Source organism: Pteronotus mesoamericanus, unplaced genomic scaffold (assembly GCF_021234165.1).
Source record: "Pteronotus mesoamericanus isolate MK-2021 breed Mesoamerican mustached bat unplaced genomic scaffold, CSHL_Meso_final scaffold_705, whole genome shotgun sequence".
NCBI classification, from domain to species: domain Eukaryota; kingdom Metazoa; phylum Chordata; class Mammalia; order Chiroptera; family Mormoopidae; genus Pteronotus; species Pteronotus mesoamericanus.
The window spans coordinates 4,324,047-4,337,997 of NW_026555326.1; positions in this window are offsets into that span (position 1 = coordinate 4,324,047).

Here is a 13,951-nt window from a genome sequence, read left to right on the forward strand (position 1 = left end):
AACATCCAGCCAAATAGCATCACCTCTCCCCTAGATTCCACGGGCAGGAAGGAGCCAGTCTTCACCCTAACTACAAGGAACACGCGCACTCTAAGCGTTCAACCCGAGCCCACGTCACTATTCGAGCCACAGGCAAATGCCGCAGGCTCCTTCCTTGGGGAAGGAGGTCGACCTCAGCACAGCCCTCTGCAGAGAAATCCGCGTTGCTGTCTCCCAGTCTCCACCCCAGACCCCTCTCATCTCGGTACAGCACTCGCCTTGCCTGTTCTCGTCATAGGATTTTCTCCAGGTCTGCCTCTCACCTCACTCTGGGATTATTTATCTCTTGTATCTTGGTGACTCACTTAAAATATCTAACTTAATCTGCTGTTATGAACACAATAAGAAGAAAACTGAGCAGAAGACACAAAAAGGCAATTCCTCAAAGAATAAATATTCATTTAAAATTCATTCTCCAAGTCCTGGCTGGCGTGGCTCAGTGGATCGAGTGCCGGCCTGCAAATTGAAAGGTCGGGGGTTTGATTCCCAGTCAGGGCACATACTGGGGCCAGGTCCCCAGTAGGGGATGTGCGAGAGGCAGCCGCACATTGATAATTCTCTCCTTCTCTTTCTCCCTTCCCCTCTCTCTAATAATAAATAAACAAACAAAATCTTTAAAACTTTTTCATTCTCCAAACAATAAAATATATTCAAATTAAAATAAGATGCCATCTTCACAAATGAGCTGGGCAAGGTCCTAAAGTGTGGTAATGCCCCGGGAGGGACTGCATACACCTCTTACATGCGGCCAAGGGGAAGGTGTGTGTTTTAGGTGGCCGTGTTTTGACACGCATCAGTCTCTCAAATGCATGCTTGATGAATCCCTGGAGGGTGTACAAAGATGAATGAATAAAGTATTCGCTGACTTGTTATTTTTATTAACAAAAGTGACCGATTATTAGCCAATTAAGGATTGGTTTTTAGTAACTTACATTCTCTGTGTATGAAGTAAAGCTGTGTAACCATCTGAAGCGATGTTACAGAAGATTAAGTGGTATCAGTAAGTAAGTCTGGACACACTGACAAATGAAAAAGCATGCCTTGAAGAACAGTATTTACAGAATAGTTTAATTTCGTGGGAAAATACATATGAAAGATAAACATTCAGATGTTAAAATTGAATCTTTTTACAGGGTGGGATTATGGGTAAATTTTAATTTTCTTCTTTGACTTTTCTGTATTTTTAAAAATAAACTGTGAAACTACACTATAACTTTTATACTCAAGTCCATTTTAAAAATAGCAAACAGCTTGTTCTATCTGCTCAGCACAGTTGTCTTTGGGAATTGGTTTTGACGTGAGCGGAGCCTGTTGGGAGTTGTCTCAGGGCTCTCTGCCTAGAAGATGGGGCAGGAACATGGAAAATTGCCCGACAAGAACAGGGCAAGAGAAATTCCACATTAGGACGAGGAAGGGTGGGGTGAGTGCTGGCTCAGACAGGTTTCTGCAGTGGGTGCGCTATTAATAGATGGCACATCTGCTCCTCAGAGGCCCCAGCAGCAAACACTGGGTCTGTGCCCAGGAAGGAGGGCAGAGGGGGCATGCTGTTTGAGCTTCAGAGGGCGGGTTAAGGAGAGGAAAAAAATACATGAAAGAATTGCAATGGTATGCAGCAGTAAATTCAAAATAATATAGAATTATTTTGATATCCTGACTGGATTATGCCAATGGTAGCAGTGGTACTGAGTAAGTAACCAGGGTTCTGAGAATCAGTTGAGAAAAGGTAGGTGAAATACATGGGTAAATAGATTGGCTCTAGCCAGAAAGCTCCTTAAGGAGTGCCTCCTGGCTGCTCAGCTGTTTGCAGAAAGAAAGAAGGGAGGAAGGGAAGGAGGGAGGGAGAGGAAGGGGAGTAAAAGACAATTCAAGTGAAAGGTATGAATAAGCCAGTGGTTCTCAGTGGGTCCTTTGACCAGTAACATCAACATCACTTGGGAACTTGTTAGAAATGCAAGTTCTCGGGCCCCATCCCGACCTAAGGAATCAGAAACTCTGGTGGTGGGGCCCAGCCTTCTAGGTGATTCTGATGTAGCTAAAGTTTGAGAACCGCTGGGCTGCGCAAAAGCTTGGAAGCTGGCCTGCGCAGGTTTAAGGAGACTGGCTTCACTGGAGGGAAGGAGCCATATCAAGCCTGCTGGGAGGACAGCTGGGAAATACAGGAACTGGGAATGCTCTCTATCATTAGGGGTAAAATAAATTAATTTTTTTCACAAACAATATGGTTGGTATTTACATGTAATGAATATAAAGGAAATGTGTTTTTTATAAAAAATCACCCATATTGTCTTTTCACCAGGACATCAGTTAATATTTCCTTATAGTTTTGTACACATGCACAGATAATGTTAACACAGGTGTAATGAAGTCATGTGGGCAATTTTTGGATTTTGTTTGCTTTTTTAGCATTTTGTAGTGGGCTTTTTGATGTATTAATCAATGATTTTAAATTTTTATTGTGGTTTGTGCTGTCGTATTTTATGTCTTAGGCTGTGTGTTGAGGGTTGTTTTGGCAGAACCAAATAATAAAATGATCAAATAATGGGTTTTAAATTTCAAAAGTGAAGGTCCAGGCCAAAGACAAACACATTTGGAAGTAAATAAAAAGCCAGAACCAGTTCTTCTCACCTCAGAAACTCAATCAAGTACACTGAGCTGGGGCAGGGCTGCAGAAGGAAGATGTGTGTGATTTCCCCACCCACTCACTCCCAGGACCTCGTGGGTAAGACCCAAACCCTCTTCCTGAAAAGAGCCTGCAGAAGTGACAAGTGCAGCAGAGGTCCTTCCACTTGGCACCAAGAGGACAGCTTCCGAGGGGCCACACACCACAGCATGTTAGGGAGGATGCAGTCTGTCGCTGTCTGGCGCCCAGGAAGGTGCCAAATAGCTGAGAGCCCAGAAGAGACCTTGGTTCTGAGTAAGGAAGCTCAGAGTGTGGCCCTCTCTTCACCAGAGGCAATGGCATGGGCCAAGGTGCAGGCGGCAGATGCTACCGTGGTGAGCGTGGGCCAGCTCAGACCCGCCGTACCGTCATGGTCAAGCAGGGCCGAGTCTCAGCAGAGGCTACAGAGGGTCGGGGGTATGTGAGCCAGGCCACTGCTCCCAGACCCCATCCTGCAGGGCATAGAAGAGACCCCTTCATGCTCTCAGGAGTTTGAGCTTTGGATTCACTGCTTTACCTAAAAGAAGCCTGAGAATGAGAGGCTAAGTCACTCTTAATCACCAGGTTGATTGCCCATGTCGCCTCATCCCTGTTTTTAACTGAAGTTAGCATCCAGAAGAAAATGCAGTTAGCCAACAAAAATTTTACTTTTACATTTCTAATATATAAATTTTGAAACTACCAATGCATGCACATGTGCTCATACACACACAAAAGGCTCTTGCTGGGACATTTGTTCCTTTATTGACTTAAAATGTATCAATAACTGAGAACAAAACTTTAAATCTGTTTGGGGCATGCTGTGTCCGTAGACAATGCAGAAAGAGATCTCTTTTTTTCCCTTTTAATAGGCATAGTTGGGACTTTTCTTTGTACTTGTGTCAGAATAACTCAGAACGCTTCCTTGTAGTGTTGTTAGCCTCCTGCCAGGTGGGTAGAACAGGGAGCTTCCCACAGGGAGTAGATGTGGGGAGTGGGCAGTTTGGAAATCTGCCAGATTTGCCTCTAGAGAATCCCTGCACGTCCTCTTGTTCGCTCATATTCCATATGTCTCTGTTTGCCTGGGATAGTCCTGGTTCACACCCGCTGTCCCAACGCAGTTATTACAAGTGCCCCCTTTCACTTTCCGAAGAGACTCTAATCTGCGGGGTAAATTATGTGGTCCCTCGAGCCATGGCGTCTTTCTGCCACAAGGTGGCAGCATCTCCCCACAGTTGAAAAAGTACTGCAGCTGGTGCGCGGTGCCAGTGTCTGGCAGAGAAGGGGGCCCTTCACTAACTCAGGACAAGGTGGAAATAAAGCCCCATTCCAAGGGGACCTTAGAATGCAAAAATTTGTAAGGGCTCACCTTGTCCTTCCCCTGCCGTGGGGCAGATGGCACAGCTGTAACCTGGCAGCTGTGAGAGAGGCTGTCCTCCCTCAGGGCGGGAGCTGTCTCAGCCTGTAAAATTAGACTTGGTTCAGGCATCTTCTGCGTGACACCCAGAGACAGGTCCAGTGCACCCGCAGCTTCCGAGAAGATCACCTGCACTAGTCCTTTATCTAAAGGAGCGGATGCTTAAGTATGACCAGCTGAGCCACGAAGAAGGTGTTTGTCTTCCAGGTGATAGTTTGTCGGCTCTTTTCTTTTTCCTGCCTGTTACTGGGTTGAATTTTGTCCCCCAAAACATAGGCTGAAGTCCTAACCCCCAGCACTTCAGAACGGCCTTATGGAAAACCAGGGTCTTTAAAGATGTAATTAGTTCAAATGAGGGCGTACAAAGCAGAATGGACCCTTCAAGTGTTAGGACGGGCGTTCATATGAGAAGAGAAGAAGCACAGTCCACAGGATGCGGTCGCTCGCGGGTCAAGGGGTGCGGGTGGGGGGTGGGGAGAGGCGAGGGTGAATCCTCTCCCAGAGGCTCGGGAGGGGTTGTGGCCCTGCCCACACCTCGAGTTTGGACTTCTAGCCTCCAGCCCTGCGAGAGAGTAAATCTCCGCTGTGTTCAGCCACCCAGTGTGTGGGACTTCGCCGCGGCCCTGCGAACGGATGCCCTCCCTCTAACGCTGCCACCGGTTCCAACGTATCACTAGCTGTTGCTGCCTAGCAAGACTACCATCCGGTAGCAGATTAAAACAACCCGCATTTAGCATCTCAAGATTTCTTTGGGTCCAGAATCCCAGCACAGCTTAGCTGAATTCTCTACCAGGCTGCAATCCAGGTGTCGGCCAAGCTTGGGCTCTCACCGGAGAGTGCAGTGGTGGATGGATCCACGTCCAAGTTCACAGGACATTCCAAGTAGGACGCTGGGCCGAGAGCCTCATTTCCTTGCTATGCGCTCCTCTCCGTAGAGCGGCCCAAGGCATGGCAGCCGGCTTCAGCAAAGCCAGCCCAGGACAGAGTCCCCCGGAGAGACGGCATGACAATCTTTTGCATCTTAATCACGGAAGGGCCTTCCCATCACCTTCGCCATGTTCGGTGGGTAAAAGAAGTCACAGATCGAACCCACACTTGAGGAAAAGGCCCGAACAGCAGGAGGTGGGATCACAGGCGCCCCACTCTGTAAGCGGGGGAGGGACAACAAATTTCCGGGGGGTTAGGGTTCCAGGCTGGATTTTCAGTGGCTCGGGTTCTACAGCAATTTCTGGCCCCTGTCTCCCCTTACACCCAAAAGCTAAAACAGTAGTTTTCCCTCCCCATTCCCAGCCTGGGGACAACTTCTCAGTGGTCTGTGGTGTGACCCCCTTCGCAACGGCCCCCCTTTCCTGCTGCTGCCAGTTGGACCATGGCACTGAGGGAGGCCCTGAATCCCTGGGCAGGACACAGCGTGCGTGCTGCAAACAGGTGGTCCCAGGCAAGGACGCGCTGTGTCCCTTACAGCCCGAGGGCCATCATCTTCCTCTGAGGAGAAGTGAACTGCGGCTTGTGCTCCTTTGCTTTTCCCTGCCTCTGCTGCTGAGCTCGGGGACAGTGCCACTGCAGGGCAGGGACAGCGCTCTCCCGATGTGTCTCTGCCTTTCCCCCACCCTCCTTTGCAGTTAGGCGGGGGCCCCCTGACTCAGCCAAGCCAAGCACGTTTGGTGTGCGCTTCAGGGATGAGGGAATGAAAAGCCGCTGTGCCTCCTCCGTCCCTGTTTTCCTTGACTCGGCCAACTTGGAGGCCACGTGTTGGGAAGGCAGTGCCCCCAGATAGAAAGACCTTGGTTCCTGAGAGGTGGCCCTGCCAATCCATGTGAGAAATCCCTTGAGAAATAAAGTTTTCTGTGTTAAACCACTTAGATTTTAGAATTCGCCTATTGCATCAGCCCAGCAATAAGTAGCCTATCATCTTTGGGTTTCTTTATCAGCTCCCAGGCAAAACGTTGCAAAGAGAAGCCCAGCCAAACACATCTGAAGTCTCCAGAACCCATGTTGGGATCAAGAAATAGACACCCAGATAGAAATACTGACTAGCGATTCTGTACTACAGCCTGTGTGACCTTAGGCAAATCAGTTAACCTCTGTGCCTCAGTTTCCATACCTGTAAAATGGGTTCTACTAGTACCTTCTTGTATGGTTTTAGTGAAGAGTAAATGTATAGAACAGGTAAGCAGTGGAACGATCGCTACCTCATTATCCCTTTTATTGGCTGGGTGCAGGTATGCATTCAGGGGCACTCACTTTAACCTTGACCCCAATCTGTCAGCACAGGTCCCTGTGGGCTTCTCCTTGGCCAGCAAAAGGAGAAGCCCACTTTTCTCCAAAACAAGCCGCCACTTAGAGTCCTTCCCTGGCTGCCCCTCTTTCAGGCTGTTATCTTCTTTTCTTTAACACTAGAGGGAGCTTCACAACTGACACCATCCCGAACTCCAGGTCAGGTTCTCCCGCAGTCTCGGTGGCAGTGGCTGCTGGCAGGGGCCAAGCAGGTGACTGAACTTGAACTTGCAGCATATAACTTGGAACAAGGAGATGAGCTTCTCACTCGTCAGCATGGCAACCAAGCTGAAGTGCTGTTAGCACACTCTGCTATTTTGACCTGTCTTGGCTCACTTTCTTAGACCTATTCCTTTCCTTTCTAATAATTAGCATTTGTAATTACATACCAATCAGTTTAATGTCCCTCTCCCCACACCAGACTATAAGGGCTATGAAGAGGTGGGCATCCCTATTTTATTCACTATTTCTAACACCCAGCTGGTATATGTATTCTTGATAAATACTTGAAGACTCATTATATTAATCCCTCTATTTCTTCCCACACCCTCTTTCCACCCACCTCCCCATCCCACACACACACACCACTGGACATCAGTCTGACCTTGTGCTACTCATCCCTACCCCTGCAACCTCATCATCATCTTTGATTATTATCACAATTTCCTAACCAATTTGTATTTTTCCAATTGTTTGCTCTCCAATACATTTTTGCCACTTCACTACTCTGCTCAAAAAAACCAAACCAAAACCAAAACAAAACAAAAACAAACAAACAAACCATGCCCTGGCTGTTGTGGCTCAGTGGATTGAGCACTGACCTGTGAACCAGAGGGTCACTGGTTCAATTCCTTAGACACATGCCTGAGTTGCAGGCCAGGTACCCATTTGGGGGGTGTGTGAGAGGCAACCAATCGATGTATCTCTCACACATTGATGTTTCACTCCCTCTTTCTCCCTCCCTTCCCCTCTCTCTAAATGTAAATAAATAAAATCTTTAAAAAAAATACCAACAGGTTCAATTCTCAACTACTTTTCAGATGTACTGACAAAGAAATTCATCTAGAAGAGAGCAACTTAGATAGTAGGGAAGTGGGGTGAACTTCTCTGTGGCTCCAAGATCCTTATCTACATATAGTGGGGATAATAATATGGACTTAGGGGGTCATTGAAACACTTAAATGAGATCAGGGCAGGCATGTGAACTGGCAAAAAATAGACATTCAATAATGTCTATTGCATATTCGCATCAGTTGTAGTCTATGATTTTAGTCCAAAAGAATAGGAACTATTCAGGTGAGCAAACAGATGACTCTAGTGGACTATTTCAAAGGCCACTGAGGGAATAGAGTGCATTTAATCTAATATTTCTCTTTCCAAAAAGTATGGTAAGCATTACCAATAGGTAGGAATTAGACGTTGTTATATGTGTTGCAATTAAAATTTTCTGAAAGTTAGAAATATTTAAAATTAGAATTGGCTTTGTGTGAATTCTCTGTCACTGGAGGTAATCAAAATGAGGTGAAATGCTTCCTTTTAAAAGAAGTCCTCAAAGATGTTGTGCATCAAGTAGAGATTAAATTCGGTCACTTCTAAGATCCCATACACTTTATGATAATTTATAAATCTATGAGAACCTTTTCCCAACTTCTTCCCATTGAATTTTCTCACCCTTTCGAGGTCTTATTTTTTGGCATACGTACGTTTGTGTTGATATTTAAGTTTTCATGTTTCTTCCACAATTAGGCAGTGAATCTCTTGAGGACAGCACCTTTGCATCTTCACCCCGCTAGCCTTCCCGTGTGCATCCAGCACTGTGCCCGGGTCACTGGTTGCTCAACAATGAGTTGTTAGGGAGGAGGGGGGATCCAACCAGGCCTCTGTTTGAGAGAGAAAAGTGTCCACGCTCTTTATGCTGGGTCAGTGGGGCTGCAGGATTCCATTCCCTTCTTTCCTTTGAGATGAACCTCAGCTTCATAAATTGAACAGTTGGGAAGAAAATAACCCTAGGAACATGAGGAGCCTGTAAGTCAGCTACTGAAATGCCCAGTGAAGCTTCAGTGTTTCCTTAGGCATCGCCATAAAGAAGCCATAAAAGGCAGGGGAGGTGAATGAAGGATCAAGGATAATGATCTCTGAAGATAATTTGCCTTCTGAAACTAAGAAATTTTGTCATTGTCAAGCTTAGAGGAGATAGGGGAAACAAACAGGCTTTATTTAGGATTTAAATCAGAATAAGATTCCCATCATCACGGAGCCTGTCACGCTGGAGCCAATCTGGACACTGAATACATCTGCTTGTTTCAGTGTTTGGTGGGAAGATGGTCCTCCAGAGCCCCTTGTTTTCAGCTCCTGTGGGATTTCAGGCAGGTTGGGCGTGCCACCCAACAATCTCTCTGTAAAGGAAAGCTGAAGTGGCCCAACGTCACACACACAGGAAGGCTTAGGTCTGAAAAGAATGGAGACATTTAGGGAGTAAATAGGACCCTAGAACTTAAAATGGGTCAACAGGTGGATGACACCACCCCCCCCAAATTTTTTTTATCTTTCAGGTTCTTCTAAGCTCCAACATACAGCATTAGTTCACCTCTTCCTTTTGAGAGCCAGCACTACTGTCTCTGCTCCCTGCGCCCCCACCTCCACCTTGCTGGAAGACACTGCAGAGACCTCTCCCTCCATCTCCCCTTCTAGTAACGCAGCTGATAACCAGGGCTAAGTCACAACATAACCCACAGGGACGTGCCGGGCCCGCCGGAGGACAGAGAATAGACCCCCAGCAAGCAGAGTCCTGGCCAGTGCGTGCCAGCTGAAGGCAGAGGCGCTCCTCTGCGACTGGGATCTGAAGGTGCTGCACCAAGGGGGCTGAAATGTCAGATAGGACAGGGAAGAGTTTATTGATTTAGGACCCTCCAAGGGTACGAGACTTAACACCCTAGCAAGGACTCTAGGTGATGCCTTTGCTATTCCAATGGCTCCAAGAAATGTGGAAAAAGGTGAGGCTGAAGTGCCAGCATTGCCCCAGCAGGCAGTGGGGAAGAAACGGAAAGGCTCAGGGAAGTGAACATGCTAGTGTGAATGGACACACCTGCCGTAAGGCGGGAAGACCTACCAGCTGACTCCGCTCCGTGGAAGGGCCGCAGGAAATGCAGCACTCACAGAAGCTAAAAGAAGTCAGCTAGAGAGAAGGACACCAGCTTCACCAAGAAGATCAGCCGGGGCTCTCCTCTATGAGCCAGGGCCGGTGGCAGGCGAGATGGGCAGAGACTTTGCTCAGTGACAGCAGCGGTGAAGACAGGCCCAGAGCCGAGGAGGCCCCATGGATACGGCTCTTACAGTGAAGGACAGGGTGGGAGTGGCTGCTGAAAGGGTCCGGACCGCAGGGAGTTTGGGAGACAGTTAAAGGAACACAGTGTCCTTAGAGGCAAAATAACCAGCCAAGTATTTCTGAGTTTACACCATTAGAAGTTAAGACTGGATGACAAGGAATTGAAAAACAGTAGCCCCAATCAAAGGTCATGATCCCTTGCCTGTCTTCTGGACTTGAGCCAGTTTTCAGTCTCACACTCAGCCGGGTCCCCAGGAGAAAACAGCCGGCAACACCGCAGCAAACATACACAGTAATAATTCTCTAAGTCCTTCCGAAAGGAACCCATGGTCACTTACGTGGGTAACTGTACACTGAGGAAAAGGAATTCCCAAACATTCTGAGAACTGTTGGACACAGAGTCCAAGCTGACATGATACCCAGCAGAACCAGAATGTAATCACGGCCCCCTCTTCAAGCTGGTGGGACATACGGGGACAGATAATGAAGTCCTGGCCAAGGTCTGGTTCACAGGGTGCTCGGTGGGTCTGCAGATATACCCAGTGGTAATTTCTCCAGTTCCTGAATGGGGCTGACATGCTTGTGAGGTGCATCACTGGGTCTTCGGCTTATGGGGTAAGAGCTATCATAACAGGAAAGGCCAGGAAGAAGCAACTGAAATGCACACGCCCCTGCCAAGATAATACACACAAACCAATATCTCCTGGTGGGAGAGTTGTGGATAATAGTACCATCCTGAAGGAGCTAAAGGATACCAAGTGGTAGTTTCCATAACATCTCCATTCAGTTCAACAGTTGGTCCCTACAGAAACCTAGGGCACCGTGGAGGATGACAACAAATGGCTGCCAACTCAACAAAATATTAGCTCCCATTCCAACCACGGTATCTCTTTATCCACCACAGTCTTCCACCCCCATCCATGGTTTCAATTTCCACAGTTTCAGTTACCCAAAGTGAAGCTCAATTCAAAAACATTACATGGATACTCTAGAAATAAACAATTCATACATTTTGAATCCCACACCGTTCTGAGCAGTGTGACGAAATCTCAGGCCGTCCCACTCCATGCCACCCAGGAGGTGAATCATCCCTGTCCCGCGCCTCCACACTGTGGACACTCGCTGCCCATAAACCCCTCAGTGGCTGGCGAATTATCAGCTGGACTGTCAAGTACTGCAGCGCTTGTGTTCAAGTAGCTATTGTTTTACTTCCCAGTGGCCCCAAAGTGTGAGCGTAGTGATTCTGGTCGTTCAGATTTGCTAAAAGAAACAACAAAAAAAAACTTTTTTTAGGTGAAAAAGTGAATACAGTGCAATAATAAGATATTTTGAGAGAGACCACATTCACATAACTCATTACAGTGTATGATTATAGTTCTATTTTATTATTTGTTATTGTTGTTAATCTCTTACTATTGCTAATTTATAAATTAAACTCTATCATAGCTATGTACATATAGGAAAAAACAGTATATATAGGGTTTGGTACTATCCATGGTTTCAGGAGTCCACTGGGGGCCTCGGAATGTTTCCCCCACAGACTGGGGAGGGGAGGGGCGGGGCTACCGCAGAGCAGATAGACAGGACCTCCAGCACAGAGCATGCAGCCTTGGCTTGGTGAAGGCAACCTTTGCTATTCCCTTCAGAGAAGATGAGACACCATTTGCATGTATATGGGTGACTAACAACATATACTTATAATTTTGTCCCAAGGCTATGTTAACTCCCCTGCCTTCTGTCATCATATGGTCCGAAGGGATCTGGACCATCTGGACATCCTGAAGAATGTCACACCGATCCACTATTTATGATATTATGCTGATCAGGCCCTGTGACCGAGACACGGCTAGCATGTGGGAGGCCTTGGTAAGGCGCACGTGATTCAGAGGGTGGGAGGTAACCCTTATGAAGATGCAGGGGACGCCGCAGCAGCCATATTTATTTTTAGGGGCCCAGAGATCAGGGTCCACCAGGAAGTCCCATTCCAAGTCGAAGACAAGCCGTTACATGTTGCACCTCCCTCCATACCATGTCTGATGGGCCTAGTTGGTTCCAGAGGCAGCACATTCCATACCTGGAAATACTGCTCTAGTCTATACAGCCAGTGGCACAGAAATGCTTCTACCTCTGAGTGGGGCCCAGAGCTCTGCAGCAGGTCCAAGCTGAGACATCAGCAGCCCTGCCACTTCATGTTATAGGTATGGGTGTTGGGCGCAGATGTTATATGACCCTTACAGCAAGGCCCAGTGGGAGAATTGCGACCTAGTCACATAGCACCCTGTGGTTCTTTTGCCAGGCCATGCCTTCGGCAAGGGAGAGTCATGTGTCTTTTGAGAAACAACTCCTGGCATGATACTGAGCCCTGGTAAAGACGTAGTACCTGAACACAGGACGCCAGAGGAGTAGACATCTAGAACTATCCACCATGCACTGAGAACTATTCCACACACTCAGTCATAATATCAAGTAGGCCAGTAGCCATTAGTCATAAACTGGGGATGGTACAGCTGAGGCCGGGTGCAAGAAGGACTTGGGGGCACAAGCAGGCTGCACGAGGAAGTAACCAGCCCCTCATACCAACAGCCACTGTGGCGCCAGTGCCCCTCCGCTCACGGCGGGCCACACAGGCACCTCCTATAATCGCATGAGAGAGGAATGCAAAACCCAACCTTTGCTTATCGATGAGTTGGCTCAATATGCGGGTTCAAGTTGAAAGTGAACAGTAGCTGTGTTACAAGGAGTGACCTTGAAACAGTCGCAAAGCAAAGGCCTTTCGGTAGGCAGAACTTTGGACAGCATACCTGCTCATCTACTTGGTGTGAAAGGAAAGATGGCCTGATTTTAGAATACAGACAGAGTCCTGGATGGAAAAAAGATTGAAAAGCTGGTTAGAGACTCGTGGATGGACAGGGGAGTGTGGCGAGGGTGCGAAGCTCTTTGTATTGTGCGTGAATGTCCTCTACAGAGGATACACCATGGAAGACATTCGGTTTCCAAGCAGACAAGAATGACTTGGCCATCTGACGTCAGCAACTCCAGGCATTGGCCACTGTGGTGCTGGCTCAAAGGACACTGAGGGAAGCAGCCACGGTCAGAGGGGTGGGGCTGTGCGTGGGCTCCCACGGAGAGCATAGGCTCCCACTAACCCAGGGTGAGTTTAGAGGTGTTGCTAATGAACATCCAACTTGTCAGCAAACAGGAACACCAGGTTCCCCACGTATTACCATTCCTTAGGGAGGCCAACTGCCTTCTTGGTGGCAAGTTAATTATTTGGGGCTCCTTCCATCCTGCAAGAGCCAGTGATTTACTATCAGAGGATAATGTCTATTCCAAATAGCATGGTAACCAGGTAATCCCAATCAATAAGAAATATATTCATTTCAATCCCAAGACTCAAATCACTCCACAGGATTTAATGCCAAGAGCCATGGATCAGTTTTTCTACGGCGATTATACCAACATGTTGAGATGAGTTAAGGTCTCAGACAACATGTGTTCTAGGAAATGATCTCCTGGGATTCTTTACTCTGTACTTTTACTAACAGTGTGTACGTGAACATAAACCATCTCAGCCCTCTCCTGACGGCCTGTGGAATGGTTTCAGTGTTCAGAGAGGCTTAATGTTGCTGGAGGGCAGTCTTTGTTATCAGCCACATGATGGTGGAGGCCGTAAAACCTGCTAAATGTCACTATACAGAGACCTTCTGTTATGTCTAGGGACTATACTCCAAGACCCCCAGTAGGTGCCTGAATCCATGGATAGTATCAAACTCTATGTCGTATTTTGCTATCCATTCATAGTTATAATAAAGCATAATGTATAAATTAGGCACAGCAAGAGATTAACAACAATAACCAATAATAAAATAGAACAATTATAATGATATACTATGAGTTATGTAAATGTGATCTCTCTCGCTTTCTCTCCCCCTCAAAATCTCCTCTTGTACTGTACTGACACTTTCTTGTGTCACAATGTGAGATGACACAATACCTACGTGAGGAGAGACACTGAGGTGAATGACCTAGGCACTGTGACTCAGCACTGGGCTCCTGTAAGGGTGACTGGAACCCAAGCACTGTGATACCTTGTCAGCCAATCTAATAACCAAGATAGCAGCTCCTAAGCGACTGATCAGTAGCAGTGTCCACAGCGTGGAGATGCCGGACCAGGGGCTGATTCACGTCCCACCTGGACGGAGCAGGGCCGCGCAAGATTTCATGGCACTACTCAGGATGGTGCACAATGTAAAAT